This window comes from Sphaeramia orbicularis, chromosome 15 (assembly GCF_902148855.1).
Source record: "Sphaeramia orbicularis chromosome 15, fSphaOr1.1, whole genome shotgun sequence".
Classification (NCBI taxonomy): Eukaryota; Metazoa; Chordata; class Actinopteri; order Kurtiformes; family Apogonidae; genus Sphaeramia; species Sphaeramia orbicularis.
The window spans coordinates 25,324,948-25,337,152 of NC_043971.1; the positions used below are offsets into that span (position 1 = coordinate 25,324,948).

At 35.8% G+C, this 12,205-nt stretch overlaps 1 long non-coding RNA gene across 1 annotated transcript; it reads right to left on the bottom strand.

Annotated features, from left to right (window-relative positions):
• Positions 1–4,082: 4,082 nt before the first annotated feature.
• On the bottom strand, positions 4,083–11,033 carry LOC115434723 (uncharacterized). The gene is made up of 7 exons (XR_003937583.1): positions 10,926–11,033; positions 10,702–10,841; positions 8,542–8,652; positions 8,335–8,362; positions 7,994–8,032; positions 6,287–6,381; positions 4,083–6,177 (listed from the first exon to the last, which is right to left on the bottom strand). It is a non-coding gene; the product is annotated as an uncharacterized LOC115434723 (long non-coding RNA).
• Positions 11,034–12,205: the final 1,172 nt, after the last annotated feature.

Sequence of the window (12,205 nt, forward strand, 5' to 3'; positions counted from 1 at the left end):
CTAGTCATGAGCCTTAGACAGCCTCTCCAAATATCCCCAGGATCCTCACACAGTAGTCCTTTCTTTCACTTTCTCAGGAAGTGACTCCGAATCAGGGTAATGAGCACAAAACAAATAAACGATCATAATGGAGGTTGCATAACATAGACAGAGAAGGAATTTCAAGGAAAAAATGTGTTGTCCTCCACAAAGGAAAATAATCTTGTCAAGTGTATTTTACACAAAATGTGTGGATAAAAACAGTGGTAAAGAAATCTATATTATTATTATTATTATTATTATTATTATTATTATTATTATTATTATTATTATTATTATTATTATTATTTGACCGGGAATTCAAATAGTTTTGGGAGCAGTGGGAGATTGGAGATTAGTCCACTTTACTTTACTTTACTTTACTTTACTTTACTTTACTTTACTTTACTTTACTTTACTACAGTTTACTTTAGTTTACTTTAGTTTACTTTAGTATTTAATGGGTCATGTACAACTCATCTGTTGAGCCACTTAGCTAAAAGTTCATTTGTGTCTGTGATCAATGGGCAGGAGAGGACACATTAACCCGTAAAGACCCAAACAGCCACCAGCAACCAAAACCATCTACTGATTTAAACCATATGATACCTGTTGATCCACTCATCCAGTCAATTCATGTAAATAATTAATGTAAAATGCAGTTTGTCATTTTTCATGGTCATCAGAGGCTCTGTAGTGAACGTAGAAACACAGTCATCTTCTACAACATTCATTCACTAGTAAAACCCAAGGAGCTGGATCAATGACAGTGGATGGACACACTGGGTCTGTGTTCAGTGAATGATAGATTTAACTGGAAAAAGTCACTTTTTTCAGTTCCTCTGTTTTTTTATATAAATCCAATTAATTTTAATCTGAACTTTCATAAACATCTTCATGATCAGCAAATCAAATAATGGAAAACACATGATTTTGACAAAAAAAGGCCAAATGCAGAGGATAATATTATAATAAAGGGTGATAAATCCCTTAAGAAAGGTTACATTTTTTGAAAAATTGATTTAGGAACAGACACAAAAGTAGAACTGAGTCTTTATGGGTTAAAACACACCTAAACTGTACATAACAAAAACAGATAATGCATAATACAGCACTGTGTAAAATACACCATGTCAACGTATAACTGTGACAGACAATGTTATTAACAAAACAGTAAAATTTTCTTTAAAATAATAGCATCAAAAGGCCAGTCACAGATCACAGGTTGGGTTTGCTTTCAGCCATATTTAAATTTTTAATATTTTTTAAAGATAGTCAGGCTGCAAGAGTCTCTAATGTTTATAGGGAGTGAGTTCCATTTCTCTTTTGCTCTGACAGAGAAGGTGGATTGACCAAAAGATGCTCTTTTGAAGGTAATCGAGCAGTTTCCTCTGATTGTCTTTACAGAGTAACACACACTGGTTCAAAGGTGGCGGTGCCATGTCATTCATTTTGTTGGACATTAAAACTGTGTTCATGGATCAGAGAAAACTGTTGAAATAGAATAATTTGTATTTCTGGCTCCTGATTTTTATGGGTTTTTTTTTCACAAACTTTGAGTGTTTGTAAGAAGTGTAGATAGGTTTAAGGGCTGCTGTTCCTACTTGGTACCACATCCTGACACATTATTCATTATTGAATGCATTTATACATTTGCAGTTGCAAAAGGCCACTGATATCTTACAAATCTAAAATACATTAAACCAATTCCTAGAGATGTACTTTACATGTTTTCTTATTTGTTGGAGTCCAATATTATGCCTAGATACTTAAAATGATGAAAAGCTGTGACTGGATAATGGATTGAGTTCAGAGGAGGAAGCAAGTTGTCTGTTTGTTGTGTCAAGTTTTGAATGAAAAAAGAGGAAGTTATACTTGTCTGTCTTCAAACAGAGAAACACAATTATAGTATGAACAACAATAAAATAAAAACAGTATAAACAATAGTGTAAACACATTCTGCAAAAGACTATTCACATCTACCACACACTCAAAGAAAAGAAAAAAAATAGAAAATAAAAAGTAAAACAGTCTAACCTCATTAAATATTTTATATTTTATGGATGGTGTTTCTTGGTGAACAGAGGAAGAGATGAATTGTCTATTACCTGCGTTATGTTTTTGTGAAGATATTTGGTGATGGGTTGCTGTGGGAACGAGTTTCATTCATAAAAGAAGATGAGTGTTTGAGTGTTTTCATGGAGAAAAGTCCCTGTGGTGTTTTTCTCTGAATGTGCGCAGCTTGCAGGAGTGGTTGACTTCATTCAACCCTCATATGAACATTCTCAGACACACACACGCACACACACACACACACACACAGGTGGAAGTGGTTACAACACTGAAGGTGGTGTTGTGACACCAGATTATCGTGTGAGTGATATGAATTTTGACTTGTGCAATCTTATCTGTTTTTCTGTTTTACACAAAGTGGTTAAATTAGAGAAACTGATTCATACCCTTTGTTTGTGAATGTATGTTTTAATCCACTAAAAATTGAGTCAGCACAGAAATGACATCTGGCTTCATGCTATGAATGAGGGTGTGTAAAGTCACCTGTTTTCCCAGCAGCAAATAATTCCCCAACCTTTGTTAAGGCTGGGGTGGTTTTCCCTGAGTTGACTTCCTACTGTGTTTCATTGGCTTCATCACATTCACACTACTGATTTGCATAGCTCTTGTTCTTTTTCTTATTGGCTAAATTATAATCGACCCATTTACGTGTTGTCTGATGTCATAACACCTTGAGGGCTATTTTAATACATTTGTGAAAAAATGTTGTCATGCAGGAGCTACAACACAGTCATGTTTGTTAAATACCATGAGCTTTGTTTTTCTCTTTATTAAACTTGAATTCAGAAGTAATTAAAAGCTTTCTAAAAACACTTGAGATGAAGTTTATGCTGTATAATTTCAGAAAAACATGTTTTAACCCTTTAACCCCTCCAGGTAAACGTGCTACTGTGAATTTGTGTCTGTTTCAGTGTCATAAAAGCTGCTGTGAGTATGTGCTTGTGTTCCTTTTCTTCAGTGGTTTTGCTTTACTGTGTGTTTTAGGGCCAAAACAGGGTGGAATAACTGAAAAAGACAGGAAGGACAGGAATTTATGTTTTACAGGTTGTTACTAAATAAGACACTCAGAATGTACATTAATGAGAGATTTAGGATGTTGAACATGAACTGTGAACTGGAACACACTGAACAAGTATTTGAATTTTGACCCACTAGTTTCTGTTTTGGGGCTTTTTTTTTTTTCTAAATCACTCCAGCTGCTTTTTGACTTGGTTGAACTCAGGAAAGCAGTTACACAGTCAAAACGGGCCTCCCTAATCCGAATGGCAAATGGCATGGAATAACGAATGACCGAAACCTAACCCCTAACCCTAACCCCTAACCCTAGTGGTCATTCGTTATTCCATGCCATATGACATTCGGATTAGGGAAGCCCGGTCAAAACTCAGTAAAAATATAGTGGGGGAAAAAAGGAAAATCACCACAACACTGCAAACAGTTAAAACAAACAAACAAAAAAACATCAAGGACAACAGTGTAAAAAAAAGGGGGAAAAAAGCCCAATCCATCTATTTTTTATAGCGCGTTGGTCTCCCTCACTGCTCTGTGTTTTACCCCCCACTCCACAAGGGCTGCACTGAACATGCTCAGATGTCTATGGAAAGGACAAGGCCTGTTCTATCAGCACAATTTAACATTTCTGCTGTTGAACAAACAGTTGAATTTTTAGGAATATTTAAAATAAATCATACTTTCAGAACATGCACCACAAAGGGTTAATGTTTGCCAGAGAAGGACTGCAGAGGTGCATTACTTTTCACTTTGAGTGAGAATTGTATTGGGGGTAGAGGTATTTTTCCACTCAACTTCTTTTCAGTAGTTACCGTACACACACCCGCAGTATTATTTCTCATAAGTCTAAACAACTTCAGCTACACGTAACTTCCGGTCATGAGACTCCTCACCCCACCAGTCACTGGTGGCAGTAAAGACACACACCTGCTACTGCAAGACTCTGCAAAGTCAAAGAAAAGGACAGCATAAACCAGATATGTTTTTTCAATATTTGCTTTAATGCTGTTCAGTGAAACAGACAACATGAACTGTATAACATTACAAAATACAATGTTTATAATTAAGCTAGACATACATTAGTGAATATATGCAAATACATACATTTTAAAAAATACATCAACCATATCTTACAAATGTATTAGCTTTAGTATATGAGAGCAGAATATTAAAAATCCAACATACAAACTAGGAATATTCATAATAATACTTCATCATTATTAAGTATCATTATTTGCATTTGGTACACTATAATATCACTATAAATCTAACTTCAGTAAATATTACTATTTAATATTTAGATATACAAGTTATCAAAATCAAGTAAATAAGTGCTTTTTTTCAGATCGTGGTGATGGCTGTAATGCTACAGTTTTAGTTTTATGTTCCAGACCTGAGTGGAACTAGAACTGAAACCACCTCTCAGCTTCCACAGCGTCAAGTATCTTCATCCCAATGAAATGACATGCTCCTCTATGTGGAGCACAGACAACAGATCTAAACTTTGGCTGTGTTATTTGTCTTTAAAGCTGGGCTTGTTAAAAGTGCAGGTTGAGTCTGTTTTCACATCTACATTTGTCAAATAGACGATGATAAAAAATAACAATTCTGATCTCAGAAAACAGTAGGATAACTCAGGCTAAAGTGCTTGTCTTTCAGTTGTTTCAATATAAAGGAAAAGGGATTTTATACTTAATAAATCAGATGTTCAGTCTCAGTTTTCTGCTCTCACAAACACTGAGCAATACAAATAGTGCATGGTTGAATGATAAGGCAAAGTATAAAATACAGCAGTGCAAAAGGCAAGATAGGAGGCAACTAGTAAAACATCTGTTTCACTGTTCACAACAAAGTATAATAATATAAAAAGTGTTTGGACAATGGCACTGACATAATGCAAGTAATGCATTTGTAAAACTGTCATGGTCAAGTGTGAAAGACTTGATATAAAAAATAGAATGGAAATGGAGGCTTAATTGTGCTTCCATACAAATTCATTAGAATGTAATAACAATGAAACACTGGAATATAACTGGAATGTAACTTGACAACACAGGGGGACAGAGGAGAAAGAGAGTATGGGAGGTGTGCTCTGTTTTAAGATCAGAGCAAATGACTTCATGGAAATCTAATATTTCCCACAATAGCTTATCAGCTGAAGGCAATCTGGCAAAAAGATTAAATCTTAATTTTCATAATCAATTGTGTTTTGGCTGCATGAACTAAAGACAAAACTCGAGTAAAAAATACTTTTTTTACTAAAATTATATGACACAGTTACAGTCACAATGAATGCATTGCGAAAGCAAATTGGTTATTTTTGTTGTACGAAAACTCTCCAGAAGAATAACTTCTATTTTGCAATTTTTCACAATTTCAGAAGTTTAATCTCAGTTAATCAAATTATTTTGAAATATTTCCCAGTCCTGGTGCGGAGGAAACAAAGAATGTTGCAAATGACTACAGGTCACAGAAACATTGAGTTGCACTAGAAGAATATTATAATGGGATCCCTGTGTTTGCTTAAATAGGTTTTTCGCAGTAGAATTTTTACTTCTCAAATAACAGATATACCAGATTCACATGGGATAAAGATCACAGACCAGTACAGATGTGACATATAGAACAGGGTTATACTGTTGTGTTGTACAGTCTGGCAGCAGTGGGGAAGAATGACCTTCAATAGCGCTCTTTCCTACACTGTGGGTGTAACAGTCTGCCACTGAAGGAGCTGATCAGAGCCTCCACGGTCTGACACAGTGGATGACAGGTGTTGTCCATGATGGATGTCAGCTTGGCTAACATAGGGCTTCAGAGGTAAAAAGGCAGCCTGGCCCTAGTATATATGTATGTGTTTTTTATGCAAGGAAATGGAATCTTAACCTTACACTACAGGGGAAGACTCATCATACAAATATTGTAGGTTGTCAAGCATAAAACAGACAGCTCCTCTACCCAGTGGCTGATTAAATATTAACATCCTCGGGTTGACCTGGAGTGGGAGTGTAGTTCATGGCTGTTTTCAAAAATGTGGCAGATATGGGTGGAGGCCTCTCAGTAAGTCTCTTGCACGTACTGCCAAAAACACAACATACATAGTAATGATCATTCAATCCTGCGATCATTCACTACATTATATATGACAACAGTATAATGCCTGTGACTTATACATGATTGACCATACCTCTGATCTTTTTCTCCAGACAGCAACACCAGTAATGATTCCCAGTGCCAAGATGGCAACAGCAACACAGATGATAATGCCATGAGTGCGAGGACCTGACATTAGAGAAACAATTGTGTAAATAAAGGCTTCAACCCACAGATGCATGTAGACTCAGAAAACATGTAGAGAAAAACATTAAATACTGTCTTGAAGGTATAACAGGCCAATAACTTAAAAACAAAATGTTTCAATGTACATTGTATGAACTGATCAAATCCTTTCATAGTGAATTACTGAAATTACAAATGAATGGCTGAGATGATCAGGCAACGTGTCTTAATGTTAAGAAAATTCTAATTTTTGTTCAATGTACTGTATCCAGATAAGTCACTAAAGGTATGATGGGCAGTTTCATGTTGCAACTGCAAAGGTAACTTCAGAGGCTAAAAGGGTACAGTCTGCTCTGAAGAAACCTGCTTAACTTACTGAACAACTGTGATTTGTTATCTGTTATGTACTATTTATGAATAGAACTACTTTGAGACACCCGTGGCTGCTTAGGTCATTTCCTATGACTCAGACAGAAAATATATGCACGTTGCAGCACTATTTTTCACCACAATATGCAGCTATTTGATTCCTACAACAGATCATAATTTGCTATCGTTTTCTGTCACAAGCCCAGCAAATATTATGTTAACCACACACTGAAAGGTGGTGATTTGTTTCATCTAATACAGTTCTTTTTCTGTCCAACCAACATCCAAACTGCTAAATCCATTCCTAAGTGATCCAACCACAAGGACTTCAGCAGTTGAAGCATTTAGGAAATAGACAAAGACAATTCAATATCACAAGTAAATGTTAGTGCTGAATGAAATTCCTTAAAATAGGAAGTGACTCATAAGGTAAAATGGCTCGATTGAAATTGTGAGACTCTGACCTACGTGGGAGATTGCACAGGAGTAAAGGAACACTTCTGCACATGCTTTATGAACGTCAGCTGACCCATAACCTCTGGGAGAATATAATAACATTCATTGACAAAGTGCTTAGTGCCAAATTTGTGCAAGAGCCGGCACTTTGTATATTGGGAATTAGTACAAGGGGAGAAGGACTGACAGCTCAGCAAATCCTATGGTGTAGACTGGCCCTTCTTACAGGGTGCAGAGTAGTACTCAGGCACTGGAAAACTACTAGTACCGTACCTTTTACTGGATGGATGGGGAAATGACTAAAATAGCCAGCTATGAACAACTGATTTTTAAAATCGATAACAGAAAAAAATAAAGGGGGCCCCTGTTTAGGATGAAGTGTGGAATGGATAACTGAGCGGATCTGATTGCAGTCTGGGGTATTGCTACGATAACTTAAGAGACTGGTATTCTGGCCCCATGATATATGATATATGGTAAATGGTAAATGTTTTATTGCCCTGGCCTAGGCCTTATCTCACCTGCAAAGATTTATAAGATATAATATAATTATATATATTTATAAGATTTATAATGTAGCAACATATCCTGTATAACAAAACTGACAGTACTCTATTGTTTTTGTATTTTTTGTGTGTTTTTTTGGTCGTTGTTTTGTTTTAAAACATTTTATTTTCATATTTTTATTGATATATTTTCTTAGAATTTCAGCCTGTTGTATCACTGTAAAAAATTTAATGGGTAAAAAGAAAGAAAAAACAATAAAAAGTGAGATACAATAATTTGCTACCGTTTTCTGTCACAAGCCCAGCAGGTCCATTGCAAGTTGCTGTAAAAAAAAAAAAAAAAAAATTATTATTATATTAACCACACACTGAAAGGTGGTTGTTTCATCTAATACAATTCTTTTTCTGTCCAATCAACATCCAGACTGCTAAATCCATTCCTAAGTGATCCAACCACAGGGACTTCAGCTGTTGAAGCATTTAGGAAATAGATAAAGGCAATTCAATATCACAAGTAAACGTTAGTGATGAATGATATTCCTTAAAATAGGAAGTAAATCATAAGGTAGAAATCACAAAGCAGAAACTGCTACAAAACTGTCTGGAAAAACAGGGTTACACTCACCATTACAGGTTGCCGTCTGTACAATCCCCTTAATAAAAAAAAATAAATAAATAAAACAAAAAGAGGAAACTAAACATTAGCTGACAGATTAACAAAAAATTCACCTGCTACTATTCTGACAACACTGCAACTTCATACTCTAGTGCATTTTCTGTTTTGCCACAGTAAACATATAATCATTGAATATTTGCATGGACACCAGCTTACCTCTGAAATACAGTCTCTCTTGTACAAGACTATGTCCATACATGTTGGTGTGATGAGAGTTGTCCCCACGTTGTCATCTCTTTGTTGGTCTTGCCTGGCCAGCACAGTGTTCTAAAGACAAACAGAAGAAAAAAAACAGAACACATCAATTATGTGATAGTCTAAGGGTGTGTCTGCTCCAATAGAGATCATTTTCTCTGCAACAATTTAATAATCACCTTGACAATAATAATTTATTACCCAGAAGTAACCTATATAAAGTTAATAAAGTTGCCTAATCAGCATGGTTTACTGACACATTAAAATTCAACAAAGCAATAATCTCTGGTCCTGTTAACTCTTACTCATCAATTTTATATCTAGACTTCTGCTAATGTGACTGCACATGTATGTGCATGGTTACAAACAAGTAAATGCTTGGAAATGGTTGTGACACATTTTGACTCAGCGGCTGTAACTATCATAATGTTTCAGCAACAGTTACACAAAGTTAATGCATGGCTGCCTATAAAGTTGGAATCAAATATTTTTACCTCATGATATGATTGTGACTGTGATTTATTCTTGATAAAGTGCTACAGGGATTCAGTATGTAATCATCATACCTGGTCAAAGGTGATTACTGATGTGAATAAATAGGAATAAAAAGACTGATTTTGATTTAGTGATTTATTCCGAACATGCAATGAAATTTAACATATATTCGACCAAGCAAAACATAAATAATAATACAAAAATTAACTATCAAGATTATCTTAAGACTGAAAAATACCACAATAGTTTCATTTTCATGCCCAAAAAGGAGTGGGAAGAAGTGTAATTTATTTAATCCCACCCCTTTTCCATAAAATATTATTAATAATATATATTTATCTCCCTCTTCCTTTTACATTACACTTTTATAATTATATATCTATTCACACACACAGGCACATACTCATACATCCGTATAGCTACACATTCATACGTACATAAGTTTATACAAGAAGAATGTGTGTATTTTTATTCCAACTTTATGGGCAACAATGTAAAGTGTAAGTAAAACACAATATCAAAGACCTTGCATGTCAAATAGATTGTGGTGTTCCATGTTAAGCATGTTAAGAGTGTTTTTGTGGTTATGCATTACATGAGTATTCGTGTTCATGCAGTGACTTTTGTTCCTGAGCACATGTGCAAAGAGAGAAAGAGAGGAAGTAGTGAGCGAGAAGAGAACTGAGGCAGTGTTTTTTTGGTTCCTGTCTGCTCCATTGATTAACCCTTTCATGCACGAATTATGAGAACCTTAGTCAAGATTTTTTTTCTTCAGTGTTTAGCCATGAAAAAAACAATGCGATCGAGTTTTTTTTTTCTATTGAGTTACAAAAATATCCACGCATTTAATTTTTGAAGTAAAGAAACGTGTTTAAAACCCAATATCAGAAAGTGATATGAAAACAATGAAATAAAAACATTTTTAATGCTGCTAATCTGACGTCTTCTCACATTTTAACATATTCTAATGCTAGTAATTACTCACTTCATGGAGATAATATGCAAAAAAAAAAACTTCTTGTCTAACAAATAACAATTGATTTACACTTAAACATGTTAGTGCAGATCAGGTTTATCAAGAACAGTAAAGTTACAGTAATGATCTGAATTACAGTGTATGGGATGGTGCACAAGCGTCCACTGTGTTGGCTGATATGGAACTAAAACAACAAAACCCATTAATATAAAAGAGAACAGCTGGAGAATAACTGTCTACTGGAGCGGACAGTGCATGAAAGGGTTAATACTCTATCTCGGGAGTCATCAACTGCAGAGCTGTTACAATATGTTCAAATACTAGAATCTACACCACTACTGGAGTCAATTGCAATGGGAAAAAAGAAGCAAATCACGTGATATGCCTCAGAAATAAGTTTAATGCAATAAAATAACTACTATACTAAAACCAGGGCAGAACAATATGGGGAAAAGAGTCATACTTTAGGTACCGCAATGGTCATTTCTGAGTGCATTATCCCACAAAAAACAAATAGGTTGGAATAAATAAATATGTGCAGAATGTGTAGGCCTACTAACAATGTCAATCAGTGTTCAGTTTAGTGTAAAGGATGGTTATGACACTCTTACAACGACACAACCACACAAAATATAGAAAACTATTCTTACATTGGCATCGGTCCATGAAATCTGGCATTGCGATTGGTTAAAGTCCGGGATCCTGTAGGTTGTTCGGCCATCAGCCTCGGGAGTGACGGTGCAGGTCAGGTCCTGTGCGGTGCAACAGGATAGAAAGTACAGAGAGGCCCCTGGAGCAGAAACAAGACGAACATGTTAGAAAGAGCACACACACATATCTGACATATCATTTCATATTAGCTTTTTCATCGTACCTGCATTGTTTCCAAGAAAAGGATAATACCCTTTTCTCAAACATTAGGTAGAAAAAGGTCAGACACTAAAGTAAATGTCTGACTGTGCGTAGAAGTGAAAGCATTTCCTGGTTTGTCAAACAGCTGCTGCGCTTCCCCTCTGATTAACCACACCTATTTTTTTTTTTTTTTTTTTTTTTTTTTCCATCATCGCATGTTTCTGGTAAAAAAAAAAAAAAAAAAAGACAAAAGGACGGCACCCTTAAGTCCGTCGACAAAACTGCTGCTGACGCACCTGCGTCCGTTAACGCACACACTCACACACATCCCAGACCTGCATCGGGCACGTGCATTCAATCCTCACCCCACCTGTACGTTCAGGGCGCTCTAAACGGTGCACGGGCCGCTCCCGGGTCTCGTGATGATGACAGTTGGAGATCCCCCAGTTGTGGCATAAATTACGAATTGTCCATATGACCAAGAAAACCTCTTTATACTGTTTTACTAATCACGCCGGGTTCCACTTTGCGCCACAATTCCACTCTGTCACTTTAAATTATATTACAAGTTACTTTTAATGATATATTCATTAATATGTCTATTCACAGTGTTTCCTAAACGAAAATCTGGAGATGAATTACAATGCATGTGCTCCACATAGGATACAAGCTGAAATATAAAGAACTGAATAATATTTAACGCCTTCATTATTATATGATATATAATACCTTAAAGTGCTCTATAATCTATGGTACCGTTAATCCAAACGACTTCTCAGTTGTTTTCCTCAGTGAATAGGCTTGACTTGTAAGTCATGTACTGAGGTTACACTGTCCGACTGGATGATGCAATTTATAAACTCACAAATACCGGTACAAAATCAGAAAAATTAATGACTGCAAACAGATTTAATGTCATCTAAGTTCGGCTACACAATCTACAGACTGATGTAAAACTGACCGTAAAATACTCACCGATAAGGATAAGGAGAGACATCGTCATCTTCAAACAGCCCATCTTCAAGATGTGCCAGCCAGCACTAACAGCGTGTTAGTATTTACTATAGCCACGCGCAGGGAGGGTCTGTTAAGGCAGCTCTAGATTTCTTTTACTAGATATTGTGGTTTGAATTTCCTCTGTAAAACTTCAAAATAAAAGTATGAACCAGTTCTTGTCTCTGGTTAACCCAATGGATTAGATGATTTAATATGAAAAACAAACAGAAGACTTCTATCCGATTCACAAGCTTGACTGATGTAGAGGAAAAATTCCCCAGTCTCGGGAAATTCAGCTCAGGTTGT